The following is a 15,214-nucleotide window of genomic DNA, read 5'->3' as shown; positions in this document are numbered from 1 at the left end:
GAGGACCAAAGGGAATAATTGAATTAAAGCAGGAAAGGAAAAGGAGGAGTTGCAAAAAAAAAAAAAAAAAAGGAGAAAATTTCTTGGAAAAAAATACACATTGGGAAAAAGTACAACTTAAATCCAAAGCAAGGGGAACTGACCTTAAAATGTTGTGACTACTCAGTCACTTATTTCCTGTTTATCTTTCTTTGCTTTGTTTTGCAACACGCTCTAGACATTTAGTATTTTCTGATATAAATGAAGAGGTATGCCTTTTTGGTCAAATAACTTCCCCCACAGCAGATGTTTCTACCAAAATAAGTATTCACAAAATCCTTTTTGTTTCAACAAGGAAAGTATTTTTCCAACTACTGTAGAAACAAAACAAAGATATCTTGTTTTTCCAAATGATGCACTTGCACAAAATGTCTGCATCACTCACAGATGGTTTTATACTTAATAACTGAGTTGCAGCACTTTTTAAAAAAATTTTTTATTGTTTTGAAATTAAATATTACAGATTCTGGAGTTGAAAAGTTTTGTCAGCATCCCTTTCCCACTTGTGTGTTTTAAAGACTAATTTTGTGCTGCAGGTTTTCCCTCAGAAGTGGCACATGAGCTCTGCCTCTCCTGTCCTGCCTGTGCACCTTCTGTCCTACATGACCAAGATCCTGTCCTGCACCCCTGGGAGGTTAAGTGGGCAAGAAGGTGCATGGCTTTTCCAGATCTCAATAAGAAAATCTCAAAAACAAGTGGCATACTAAAATAGATATTTTAATACAGTAAAATGAAAATAGGAATAACAATAGTCAGCAGATCCTGCATCCCTTCAGCTGCTGGGAATCTGGCTTGCAAATGACATGGGACAGACTCTTGATGAATTTTCCCATGGCCTTGCCCCTTTGTCAATACAGTCCAAAACCAGTGTATGGATTCAGAATGTACTGGAAAGTAGGAAAATATAAACACACTGCCTAGATAAGTAAACCTTGATTTTTCTCAGGGTACGGAGCAGAAGAAATTAAGCATGTTAAAAAATAAAGCAAAATTATCACTAGCTGAGAGGATAGCAGGGAGAGTGACTTGAACAGAGAACACTGAGCTCCTGTTGGAACTTTATGCCCTGGGTGACAGTGACCTTTTGTTGCCCAGTCACAGATAGGTTACAACCTCAGCCTATGGACAGCAGCTATATTTAAAAATGGCACATTGGCTTTGCACTGAGAACAGTTTTGCTGATAAACTGAGGAAGTAGTGAGGCTTCATGACTCATGGCCATCCTGACTTCATTATCTGCCTATTTGTAAACATTAATTAAGAGCTGTAATATCATACTTTGTTTACTCTGCATCTTATGTCAGGGTTTCATCCTGCTACCCTTAATTGTATTGTAATCCCTGTGTTCAGTGGAACTGTTTGCACAGTGGGGGATTATTCATGGGAATAAATTATTAGCTGAAAAGCAATGTGCACAAGTCCCCTACACTCCACTCAGCTGTCCCCAACTCAAGAAGTGATTTTTTTTATTTGCTAAAGGCCTGATCCAGCAGCTGTATCCATCAATGATTTAGTGATTTCTCCACCAAATGCCTCTTTAAAGGAGGGCAAGGTTTGGGAGCATCGTAGAGACTGGCATGAGGGAAAGGAAAGGAATCAGTCCTCATCCCAGCTCCACTAAACATACAGTGCTAATATAAGTGTGTATCCCTTCAAATTCAGAAGATTTGAGATCTTAACTCTATTTTCTGATGTTTGGCTGCTTTATATCTCAGTGTGCAAAGCTACTTTATGAATAGTAAACTACTATGAACTATTTTATGAGCAGTAAAATACCTCTTTTACTGCAATTGCCAGAATTCAAAAGGCAAGAGGAAGTAATTGTCATTGCTTACGTCAGACATTGCCTTTCAGCTACTGTGTTAAGAGAACAAATTCTAGGATAATCAGTGTTTTATAACTGTACTTTTCCTTCAAAATGGGTAATCATTGTGTCTTCTTTATCTCGTGGTGTGATTGCACCTTGTGCAAACTGCAGATAAACTGTAGATAGGTACAGATTAAATCTGGAAGACAAAATCTTAAAATTGGAAGACAGGTGATTTCATGAGAGCTGAGAGTTTGGAAGGAGCATCATTTGTCTTTAATCATACTCGGATTGCAAAGAATAGACATGACTCTATTATTTTCCCAGACAAAATACTGCACCATATTTGGCACCTCTAACAACAGCAATATCTCAGATAGAGGTAGCAAAGGAACCACAGGGTATGAAGGCTGGCTTGGGAAAACCTGCCAGCAATTTTCCCTGCAGAGAAGGAAGAAAGAATGTTGGCATTAGGAGTTCAGTTATCAGTGGGAAAGGTTTTGCAAAGGCAAAAATATAGGATTTGCTCGCAAGTTTCTGGCACTCAGTCTCAGAGGTGCTGCACAAAGACATATCCCTTTGTATGGATACTGCTAGTGTAATGTGAAGAACTGCGAAAATAGTGCTTGGTTTTAGAACATTTCAGCACAAAATGCACAGCTTCAAACACCAGGAGTTTTCTGGTGCAACACTAGCAAGTTCCTTCAGTTGCAGGGAAACTATTCTGGTGGCCAGCTAGGGCAGAGCCTCTGTCCTTTTAATCCCTAGTTCAACCTACCTACTTGCCATGGTCCCTCCAATTTTACTACCTTGGCAATTATCTTGTTTGATCTCTTCAGCTCTTCCTCATACATCCAAAGCATGAAACTGCATTTTCACAGTATAAATTCACCAGCCAGGATACAAGTGAGATTTTATTGGCATTGGATTCTCCTTTAAAGAACTACTGAGCGTCAACAATTTTTTGCCAGCTGAGTGGCATGGACCTATCCCAAAACAGGAATCAGATTCTTGCCTAAATATTGCTGCACAGAATTTGACAACTCCACACTGGCAAGGTGTGATGGGTGTTAACTCGATGTGATAATACCCATGAGCAATAGGCATCTGGGGCACACCTGTGCGGGAACCTGCAGTGGGTGGCCAGCAAGCCTCATGAGAAGTCCTGCCTCGATTTCTGGAAGATTCTCCGTGAGTGCAAGGCCCAGCTCATTGCCAGCATGAAATCAAACTTTTCCAAGGTCCTTGTAAGGTGCTCAGGGAGCCGGTTTCCAACAAGAAAGCAAGAAGAAACAGCCTCTATTTTAAAGGAGATTATCTTCAACAGAGATTTGTCAAGCGGAAGCACAGTGAAGGCTGAAGCCAAGGCACGTGTTCCTGTGACCCAGTTACCTTCCAGAAACCCAGGCAGGACAGAAAGGACTCTGGCTTCCAGCTACAAGAGAGTTGCTGAGCATTAACACATAGTAACCTAATTAATTTATTCCCCCAGTGGATAATTACTAGCTTTTTCTTTTTCTTGCTGTGAAGTAGCAGCCAAATAATGGTGCTGATTTTAATTAACTAGCCAATGGGAGGCTGGATGGGCTGAGGAGAGATTTCATACAAAAGTTAATGAATGCTCTGACCTAGTTTAAAGTGTTGCTTAAGTGGAAATTGGGGGGAAGCTGACATCAACCAGTTATGGATCTTTTCACATCCATATTACCGGTCAAGTAATGAGTCTTCCCATGTGACCCACAGCACTTCAATTCGCAACCTAGAAGAATTTACTGAAAACACCAGAAATAAGTAATTCCCAAGGCAAACATAATTTCTTCTCTATGAACACACTTGAGTTAGAAAAGGACAAGGTCCTTCTTTCTCAAACCAAGCTCCTGGTTGATTGCTGAGCTCAGCTCAGGGCATGCAGTAGGTAATAGGAGCTCTGCTGTTTTAACCAAACTGTAACTATGTCTGTGTTTCTTTCTTTTGTCTTCCCAAAGTCACTTTAATCATACATGTCTCAGATTGATAACTCTTGCTTTATTTCCCATTACTGAAAGTAAGACACTTCAGGATTTTATATAATCTTTTTGTTTCTTTGGGAAGTAAAAGATGATTTCACTTGCTGATCATCTGTAAATTCTTCCTATAAAAGCAGATTTTTCCTCATTTCTGAAAACCAGGGTCTTCTGCAATTCTTGTCATGGGCCCACAGCAATTTATAACCACCAAATCACTTTTGCAAACTGATGCAAAAAAAATGCATGACATTGATTATTGCTTTATTATTCTTCATGGGTTGTGCTTTGCTTTGCATTGTCCTGTGTTGGAAAGTTATCATCAGAACAGGCAGCATAACCACATTGGGGAGGAAATGAGGTTTTAGTTCCCTCCAGTTTCATGAATAGGAATATGACGCACAATTTTAATGAAATTAATTTACCAAGATCACAGTAGTGCAGTCAAACCATCCCATCCTTCGCCCATTCCTCAGCATTGTAACATCTTCCTCCCAGCTGGCAAAGTGCAGTTAGGATTATTGCAGTTAGAAGGTCACAGAAGATACCATTTTAAAATTAGTGTATCAGGTGAACTCCAGTCTTGTAAGAATCTCTTCCTTTCCATAAACAGCTTTGTCAGGGTGGTTGGAAGTCAGGTCCTGCCCCCAGATGTTGTGAAACGTTGACTCACAAAGCAAGCAGCTCTGTTTAAGTCACTGCAAATCAATTAATCACTGGAGCAAACTCTTATCTGGCAGCTGAGCACCACATTCTTGTTTAGGTATCCTTTTCTAGGTCACTTCACTAAAACCCCATAAAATTTATCCTCCGTAAATCACAACATAATGTTTTGTTGGAAGCCTGAGACAACTGCTTTCTGGGAGGCAGGAATTACACACTCTTGGGATCTGACTTCTCCATAAAATGCAGCCCAGTCCTGCATGGGGAATATTTTTAAACCTTTCTGAATCCTATTAAAACCTCTTCTTGTTGAGGACACACCAAACATCTATTTTCTCCTTTTTCTGCAGGAACATGTAAATGAGGCATTCAAGGAACATCAGGGCTGGAAAAGATTAATGAACTGTGGCCCTGTCTCCAACACCTGCTTGGGGCTGGGGAGGCAGTTTGTTTGTACAAGAGAAGGGAGAGCCAGCCACAGCTGTCATGAGGAATTGATCAGTGTTTGTGTGTAGCTTTGGGCATGGGGGGAGGCTTTACCTTCTTGCTGCTGTGGTTTTGTCCTAAATAAGGGACCAATGGCTTTCAGAGAAGAGCCTAAAGGACTTAGGTGCTGGCTTGTAGGGAAGCTGGGCTGCCCACCTTCAGCAACCTATTTTGTTCTTATTTTAAATGCTGCTGCTGTTCCCTTTCCGCCTCTGTATTGAACATAGAATGTACTGGAATTGAGCTCTGTCACTAAAATTGGGGAGCACTGAGTGATGGTGATTATGCCCTTCCTGAACATTGGACTGTGATGCTTGCTTGGAGTTAGCTCCACAGCAGTCTCTTTTGGCATGTCCTTGCACAACATTTCTATGAATATGGCTGAGCCTTGTCCTGAGAAGAAACATCCTTCATCAATGCTTCTTTTCTTTTTTTACAGGTTTTGTATTTTTTGTTTATGTGGTGGTGTTTGATGAACTCTGAGCTCAAGGCAATATCCCTCCCCTCCCTGAGGGACGAAGGGGAACTTAAGGAGCAGCTGCTTAGAGATTTCCTGGCAGAGAACCTTGCCCTTGGCACTCTGACTCAGGGCACATGATTGTGTAACACACCCACTGGCGTGGATGCTACTGGCTTGTTTGTAAATACTGGCAAGCTGAGAGATGCCAAGTGCTCACAACCATCCAGCAGGATCCGATTGGTGACCTCCTTTGTGAAGAGTGTCACATCTTCAGTGCCAGCAACAAAGTACTGGCATGACCAGGAGCCACCATTCTCTTGAAGGGCAACTGAAAATATGACAGAGCCAAACTCTCTTTGGTGGTGGGAGATGGTGTAATAAGAGGCAAATATTGCAAATTGTGGCTTGGGATGCTGGGAAAAACTTCATCATGGGGAAGATGTGCAGCCCTGGGGCAGATCACCAGAGAGGTTGGGGGAACCTCCATCCTTGGAGGGGGTTCAAGTTTCTGCTAGACAGCAGACCTGGTTTAGCATTGGCAGTCATCCAGGAGGAAGGGATAGACAGAGACTTCCAAAGGTCACTTCCAGCCAAATACTCATGGGATGACAATCTCCCTGTTGGCATTCGCTGTGGGAAGACTTAGGGCAGAGCCTGTGGATTTGTAACTGCGGGTCTGACCATGCAGTGGGAGGAAGGAAAACCCAAATGGCAGCAGATGACCAGTTGGTTCCCAGGCAGCTCCCATGCTGTTCCACCAACAAGTGACCCCTCTGGCCTTTCTCCAGACACGGGGCAGCTGCAAGGACAGTTCTGTGGTGTGAAAACACTCCTTGCAGCAGGGGATCCACTAAAGATATGAGCAGACAGGCATTTGCCCACTTCTAATGTTGTCATGGGGGCAGGGGGAGGAAAGAGCTAAAGAGCATTGTGGCCAGTGAGCCTGACTTTCTGTGCTAGTTAAAAATCAGTGTGAAAGCCCAAGTGTTGATTAAAACCCGTATGTTCCCTGCCTATATATTACCTAGAACATATGCACATGTACTTGCTAAAGTTTGTGCTGACATGTGACATTAACTTCTATAGCTGCTCAAGGCTAATGGCTGCAGTAACTGAGAAGCTGTATTACCTCCAGAATTGGAATACCATCCCCAGAGACATGTAGCACAGTATTTAGAGACTATTCTGGGCATAATTCCATCCAAAAATGTATTTAAATGCATTTTTAAAAATAGCTAATATGTCAGATTGCTAGTCTCTGGCATTCAGTGTGATGAATCAGTGGTCAGTTATTTCTTGGCAGGGAAGCACAAATGACTGTCTTGAGTCACATTGAAAGAAAACAGCATGTGCAACCTAAAACCTAAATGAGCAAGAGACCATGTAAACAATATCTCATTTAATTATTTTTTTGGGGTGGTGGGGGGCAGGGGAGGTGGAGTAACTTAATTTAAAACATGCTAGGCCTTTGAGGAAGAAATCGGAGCACTACAGAAGCTGCATGTGTTACAAGAGGCAGTTGAATTCTAGTACTTGGTTTGGGCAGATTGAATGTTATCTGTAATTTAAAAGGCTTATAGAACACAAAAAATGTATTTTCAAGGGGAAAATTCAGACTAATCCTGTATCAGAGGAACTGGATGGGTAATTGTTATTAGCGCTAATGTAAAAATCCACTGCACTTGATGTGATTCAGGGGCACCTAAATGTACCATTAGCACTAAAAAGTCTCAAATTAATGAATTAGTATCCATGCTTATCCTGAATGAGGTAATGCTTTTCCTTCTCAGAGATGGCACCAGACAACAGAAACAAGGAGCAATATCTGAATGGTGAATTTCTGTCCCTCTGATTGTACCCCAGGTGAGAAGGGCAAATTTGGGCTGCTAGCGGTATCAATTGACAGCCTGCAGTGCAAGGATGTTGCTGGCAGCAGCTTTTGGGCTGTGGAAGTCCATCCTTTGCTCACTTGTTGGCACAGGGCAACTGCCTATGTGGCCTCTGGAGCAGACATCACTGCCAGCCAGCAGGACCAGCTTGCCCTTTATTGGCCCTGTCTGTGCTGTTTTATCCCTGGCCATTTTAGGGCAGAAGGGGCAGATTTGGCTGTGATCTGTTCCCTGCCCTACCTGTGACAGTTCAGTTTTGGACATCAGATCTAGTCTGGCACTTTTAGCTCAGTGTCTCATAGACTCTGGATGCTCTACTCAGGACAGGATTTCTAAAGGGAATATTCTCCCACTATCTCTCAGGGAGTTCCCAGCCAGGATATTCCAAGGATATTTTGCATTTTTGTGCTGCTTCATGTGTGATTTGGTTGACTTTCAGTGCTCAGCAGTTCCTCAAGTTTGTGATTACAGTCTCATTTAACATCCTTTGCTATGGAAACTGGTAGTAGTGCCAGGGAAATGCTAAGCAAATGCCAATGCAGAGTTTAAGAGTGGGAGGGAAGCATCAACAGACATGATGTTTATGAGGGAAGGTGGAATTCTTTTCGTGCAAACCCAAAGGAGGAGGAAATGCAGGAAGGGAGGATGCATCTCTTGCCAGAACAATGGTCTCACAAGGATCATATAGCTGTTTTAATTTCTGCAGCATGGAACATGCTGTACTCAATAATGACAAGATTTCTTTCCAATCTATGGGAACATGCTATTATTTAGTAACTCCAGGTTCCCCTGATGGTGAGAGAGCAGCCGTTCTTTAGATTCAGTAACAGATCCCACTGAAACATAAAATATACCATTGCTCTAATTTCTGATTTAAAAGGTCAAATGGAGATGAAAATATTTGTTTGGTACTTCTAAGCTGCAGATGTGCAGGGTTTGACTGACAGTTTTGCCACAACAGGTACAACCACTTGATGCAGCAAGCTGAGGGGCTGACTTGCTTTCTGAACAACCTGGTGACACTGGAAAGGCAGTCACAGACTTCCATGTGGCCAAAGTAGGAACTGCTCAACCACTCCCAGCTTCAAGGCACCTGAGCTGCTGGTATGTGTAACAAAACTCCAGCTGGAGAAAGAAACAAGTACTTCTCACCACAGGAGAAAAGAAAGAAGGAAAGAAGGAAAGAAGGAAAGAAGGAAAGAAGGAAAGAAGGAAAGAAGGAAAGAAGGAAAGAAGGAAAGAAAGAAAGAAAGAAAGAAAGAAAGAAAGAAAGAAAGAAAACCATGACCTCTAGTAAGAAGAAACAATGGTACGAAAGTAAAAATGGATATTGTGTAGAAATCATTTCAGTCCTTGCTTTTAGCATTAAAAATAAAAAAAACCCACCTCTGTGCTGGTTACTTACAAGCTTCAGCAGTGATTTGGAAGCCGAAGTGCAGTTACTGGTTAGCTCCTCACTGGTCTTCAAAAATACACTACAACCTCTTGGCTTGCTTGTCTGTACTGATGCTGCTGTTTGGAATGTACTCCTGGCTTGAATCTTTTAGAGTTGCAGCAAAAATTGCTATGGGCAGCATCTGCTCTGTGATGCTGAGCACTGAGTGACTTGGGTCAGAGGAATAGGACCAGCTGGAGCTTCTGGGGTATAATAAAGCCTTTACAGTTTTCTCTTTGGTGTAGCTGGGGAATAGGGGGTTTTTTTACAGAGATTCATTATTGATGCCGTGATCATGCATCAGAAGCCCTCCTTGTGTACGGTTTTTCCTAGAGATGATTAGCAAAAAGCTGCTAAGCTTACCTTTGTCAGGTTGAATATGTATGACTTGTACAGAGTTCATCTACTCTAATAGCCACTGAAAGGTGATACATTTTCCTCCAAAATGTCTGCATTCCAGAAACTCAATACCTCTTCTCAGTTCAGTCATCATGTGACTTGGAAACATTTGACTTGGATCTTCTGGGTTTGGATCTGAAAGCCTTGCAGTGCAAAATGACTGGCAGTGTGGTTTGGTCTCTGTGTGACTTCCACACGGGACTGTGGTGTAGAATAGGCAGGAGGCTGCTGACTTCTCCACCCAAAAGGAGATTTGAGTGAATCTCAGCACTTGGGATCCAAGCATGGTTGTCTCCATCAGGAGGAAAAATTGGTAGTAACAGCCTGAAAGGGTTTTGTGGGCTTGTAACAAGCCAAGAGAGTATTACATGGACACGCAGGGATTTCTTTTGCTCAGGTAGATGAGTTAGCAGACAGATGTATCCTACTTCTCAGCTGTTTCTGATGCCTCTTAACACAAATATCCCCAAACTTCTATTTATTGTTGGAGAGGAGTTGTGGCTTGACTGGTCCTGGCCCTGCCATTCCTTGATTTTGAAGGCCTGATTAAAGCCAGCTCAGGCTTCTCAGGTTTCAAGCTGTGTTCACATGCTCTGATATTTTTTCCTCTATAATTGAGGTTAAAAAAAAAAAAAAAAAGGTGGTAACAGGTTAACAAACGTTGGGCCTGTTGCTGTCTTAGGATCAGGGAGTTGATGACAGCTCATAGAAACCTTTAGCAAAACACAGACCTGTGTTACAGAGCACTTGGGGTGCCCTCCTGGGGCAAACCAAAGGTGACAAACTTCTTCATTCCCCATCAGGTGATCCCTTACTAAAATTACAGTGGTATCCATACCTAGGCACACTAATCTTTCATTTTTTTGTATCAAGGGGTACAGAAATTCCCCAGGCTAAGGAGCCTCCCACTACAATTATCTGTGCTTCATCCAAATCTTTTCTGTGTGAGCTTGACCATGTTGCAGAAGAGCTGCCCATGTAGAGGAAAGGCTGTGTGGAGCCAGGGAGCTGCTTACAAGATCTTGTAGGGCCATCCACTTGAGCTGGGGACAATGGGAAACTGGCAGTGATGACAGGAGGGAAAGTCATGCAAGTGGCTTGTGTGATGCTGAGCAGAGGCAGCTGGCACTGGGAGCTGGGGATGCTGGTCCAGTAGGTCACTGCAGCTGGTAGATGTCCATCAGCAAACTCAGATTTTTTTCTGAGGGAACCAGGGTTCTCTCTGCTCCCCCCCTCCCCTGCTTTTTAGGGGGAAAAGTTGAAAGTTTGAAGTTACAATTGAAAATACAAGAGGAATATCTGTCAGCATAACATAGCCCTGAAATACATTGCCAAATTCTATGTATTGCACCCTGGTTGTAAAAGTGCTGAGAGGTCAGGACTTGCAGATTGCATCACCCTCGGAAAAGAGGCCTCCACCCTGAGAATGTGCTCTGTTCTCACTGTAATGTGAACCAGTGACTAAGTCACTGCAGCTTTGATTTTTATTTTCTTTTTTTTTCTTTTAGCAACTTGGGGTTTTTTAATTAGAGGTCTCTGTTCCCATGCCTGCCAAGGTCAAGATCAAATTCTGTGATCCAGCCAGTAGACAAATAATGATGCGATGTAACTGCAGATAAAACAGTGTTCAATACTGAGAAATGTGAGCATCAAAAACCTCTAAGTAGGCAGCAAGCAATCTCTTAAAAATAGCTAATCTAAAAATAAGAGATTAGGGAGGCAGCACTCCAGAAGAGCAGTTAAGGAGCTTACACTGGAGACTAAGAACAGCTCTCTATCTGCAAAGTGTCTTTGCCTTTAGGCAATAAATAAGCCTTAGGCCAGGGGCAGGGTCTCTTCTGTATCTGCTCACTTGCAGAGTTTAAGGCAGTCTTAGTCCGATGCTTCATCCAAGGAATTCAGGGCTGTCTTCAGCTCACTCAGGAACACAGTGTATGAAATCGTGCTCCAGCAGGGCAGAGGTCTTGTGGGGTTCTCCTGCCTCAGTCCAAGCCCAAGGCTTCTGTTTACCTTCTCCTGAGCTGTGTGAGCACTGGAAATGGAAAAGCAGGCTGAGCTGCAGCACTGCCAGCCCTGGAAGCGGCATGGCTCTTCCCACTCCTAAAGGCTGGACTCTCCATACTTGTGGCAGGTCATGGATAAATGCAACTAGAAGGACACCAGCAACACCAGCCCAAAGTCAGCAATAAGGCTCCAATCTCTTTAAACAAAAAACATTGCTGGCTTAAACCTTCCAGTAGTAGTGGGGGCTTTTGGAGCTGTGAGGATTGAAGTGGGAGGCCAGAATGATAATTTGCTCTTCCTTCTGAGGTGCTCATGTAGATTCATTGCACAACAGCATGTTCTCAGTGTTGGTGACACTGGATCAGGGCAGCTCATGTGGATACTCAAAATCCAGCTGAAGGCTGACCAGGCTGAAGGGAAGATCAGTTTATGCATTAGAACTTCACTCTGCCAGGTTTAGCTTTGCTTCCCTCTTGATCTTCAGCCTGGCAGACAATTTCCATCGTGCTTCTACTCTGCTGACAGCTCAGAAAAGGAAAGCCCAAACCCCCCTCCTACTGCTGAAAGCCCAAGCAGTGAAAAGAAGCTTTTCCTTTTGTTCTGGTATAACTGCCAGGCGTTCCAGGGAAACCAGCACGACTTTGTGAGCATTTCACAGGAAAAAGCCCTGCCCTGCCCTGCCCTGCCCTGCCCTGCCCAGGTGGATTTCTGGAGAATAGCTGGAGGCCAACATCTCTCTGAGCATATTCTTGCCACTTTCCATGAGCAGCGTGTCTCTGCAGAGAGCTACAGCTCAACAGTGTCTCTCTCATGTAGGAGCACTGGCACAAGCCTGACTTTTGGAGGCATTTAGTCCTTTAGCTATGACTCACACAGAATGTGGGGATTAGAAGTAGACACACCTTGAAGAAACCTCACAGAGGGCCAGACTTCATCCAGAAATTATGGGAAAACGTGTAACTACTCCAAAAAAAAACCCCAAAAGCCCCATTGTACCGCACCACAATATATGGGGCAGGGAGTAAGACTGTCAAATCAAGAAACACTGAATGGGACCAGAATGGAGCCTCCCTTTTAAGTTATAAAGACGCTCTCCTAGAATTGGTGGGCGAAATTAACACCAAAGCCATTGTCAAGTCTATGTCCTATGAGTGGGAGCTCAATTAAAGTAAAATTATATGCTCACAACTGCAAAAACTATTTAGAAGTTCCCTGAAACAATACAGTGGAGAGCTGCTGAGGGAGCAGATAATGCTGTGTGAGAGCAGAGGGTGATTTCTTTGGGCACTGTATAATCTCTGTCCTTCAGTTTCACTATTCATCATAACCCCACCTGCAGAACACCAGCCCTTTAGATCAAAGACCTGACTCTTTACTTTTATCTGGCTTCTAGGAAAAACAGGGCCAATGTGGATGTATTTCTCTCAGGTTACTTTTGAACTCTTCGATCCAATCTCTAACAGATTGATAGGTAATGATCTCAGAGCTGGTGTGCTTGTGGAACAAAAGCCTGCTACTGGTCAGGGAAAGTAGCAGTGTAGAATGCCAAGGGAGTGAGCTCAGCTCCTAAACACGGGAGGTCTTCCAGTGGAGAGAAGTGCATAATTACTGCAACTGACACTTCTTGTTGTATCTCCATGCTATATCAGGCGCTGGAAGATCCAGGCAAGAAGCCAGACTGTGACTGTTCCCCTGTGACTGTTTACTTCAAGTGACGCTGGAAGCATCTTTTGGAAATTCCCCAAAGGCTCAACAGCATGAGAACATGACGTATCCTTGGTGAGTATTTATGTGTGTACAGACTGATGAAGGTCCAGCTGTAACAATTTCCATCCAGATCCTAGGAATACAAGAACAGGAAACTCAGACTCATGCTCCCTGCCAGAATCAAAGGAGTCCAGTTGCTGGCTGGTGTGTATAGTGACTAAGAAGCTGAAGAGACTGTTGATCACCAGCTTCAAGAGTGCAAGGGGATAAACAGCAGAGGATAAACCAATGGTTAAAGGGCTATTCTGCCCCAAAGCAAGACTGAGACATGAGCTTAGGTACTCCAAATGCCTCTGTTTTACATGCATTGTTCATCAGGACTGCAAAGGGCAGCAGCCCAGGCAGAGTGATTGGGATGAACAAAACTCCTGGGCAGCAGGAATGCAAGGGTGTGGGTGTGGAGACTTAAATAGGAATGCAGAGAAAGAGGAGAAGTCTGGCAGAAGGAAATACGATGCTAGTTAAGGCAGACCCAAGTTGTGTTTGGATACTCTAAGTTACAATGCGTTTCATGTTTACCCCTGAGTCCCATAATGCTTTTGTTTTATTTTAGTGAATTGTGATGCAGAAGGGAGGAAATGAGGCCCCACAGAACCCTACATCAGCATCCACGGTGCTAAAATCTTGTACGGAACAAGAATAATAGTGTTAGGTCCTAAAAAGCTTTCATTCAAAGTGGGTTCAAGCAGCTGCAGATGCCAAGGAGGTAGCCCAAAAAAGAGGGGAGGTAATATCCATCAGAGAAGGCATGCTTCTGCACCCATTCTAGCAGAGGCTCTGAGAGAGATGGGATTTGGTACAGGATTGTAAGAAAAAAAAAAATCCTGTTCCTGCTTGTACTGAAATATCCCCAACATTCACATTGCCAAGCCTTTGCCACAGTAAACTACTTTTTGAAGAGAGAGCCAGTTTCTCCTGAAATCACAAAATTCCAAAACACAGTATTAATACATGAACTGGCTACCATGGTTAGTTTAGTTTAGAAATGACACCTTAAAAAGTCAGACACCAGAAAAAGCAGGTCACAGCCACAGCAAGGGATTCATAAAAAAAAAAAATAACGTCAATTTAATGGCATGTGGTACAGCAGAAAATAACATTTGGTCTTAGAAACTTCTTGTACCTCAGGGTGTTGACTGCAGCAAGCAAAAGGCTTAAACCTCTTGTTACTGAAGGAGGAAGCAAAAAGCATTACTTGTCTTATGGCCAGGGAAGAGAAGGCCAAGAGTGTTTTTGATTGCCTGGCTGACCCACTTTTTGTAAAGTGGGTGACTGCTGCTCATAAACTTCACCTGCCTTGAAGAGAAGTACTGTTACCAGAATAGAGTTTATGGGGTTGGAGGAACTTGGGAGATGCCTGCGTTGACTGTGGGTGAGAAAGACAGGTAGGTTAGCTTATAAATTAGAAAGACAGGTAAAATAGCTTATATGTTAACCCTGGTGTTAACCAGGAAGCTGAATCAGCAATCAGTCCTCTGTGATAGCTCAGTCCAAACTCTGAAAGGCATTAGCCCTGCCGTTATCACTGCGTGGAGATAGTAATGACCAGGAGGGGTATTCCAGTTTAAGTGGTACTGACCCTTTAGAGGGAGGTCTGCTGGATTGAGTGATTGCCTTTGATGTGGCAGAACACGAAACATGCAATGTCTTTTTATGTGGGCCTGAAAACTTAACTTTGGCAAATTTGGAGGGACTATAATACTCTTCAGAAGCTAACACAGCTGGATAAATCAAGGAGTTTTAGGGTAACCAACCTCTTTTTTTTTCCCCAGCTAAGCAAGTATATTCCCACAAGTATGCTAACCCTGGTCTGGCCTTGGTAGGAATCAGGATGGATAATACAGCTTTTAATGTGTTTTGCCTCTGCATCTGAGCTGCACTTTCAATGCTGTACTGTGGTGTGCACAGAAAGGACACAGCTCTAGGTGAAGGAACGATGATCATGCAAAAAGTTATTTGAGAATGCCAGGTGTCTTATGCTGTATGGGATAGTGGGGTGGTGGAAAAGAGCTTTCCTTACAGCCTTTCTCTGCTTTTTGCTATTTGCAGTGTTGTCAGCAAACCTCGCTGGTCTGGAAGGAGTGGAGATGAGTTGCCAATTGCTGTTTCTCATCTCATGGGCTTGAAGAGCTGTTTCTCACTCACACTGGCCTGAAGCCTATAACCACTCATTCCTGGGGTAACCACAAGAGGATTTTCCAGAGCAGAGGCCGCTAAAACACTGTCTATAGTGCTTGAGGAAAGCTTCAGAATGGGAATCTA

This window comes from Corvus cornix, chromosome 3, assembly GCF_000738735.6.
Source record: "Corvus cornix cornix isolate S_Up_H32 chromosome 3, ASM73873v5, whole genome shotgun sequence".
Taxonomy (NCBI): Eukaryota; Metazoa; Chordata; class Aves; order Passeriformes; family Corvidae; genus Corvus; species Corvus cornix.
The sequence above is the reverse complement of the archived record's forward strand: the minus strand, read 5'-3'. Positions refer to the sequence as shown.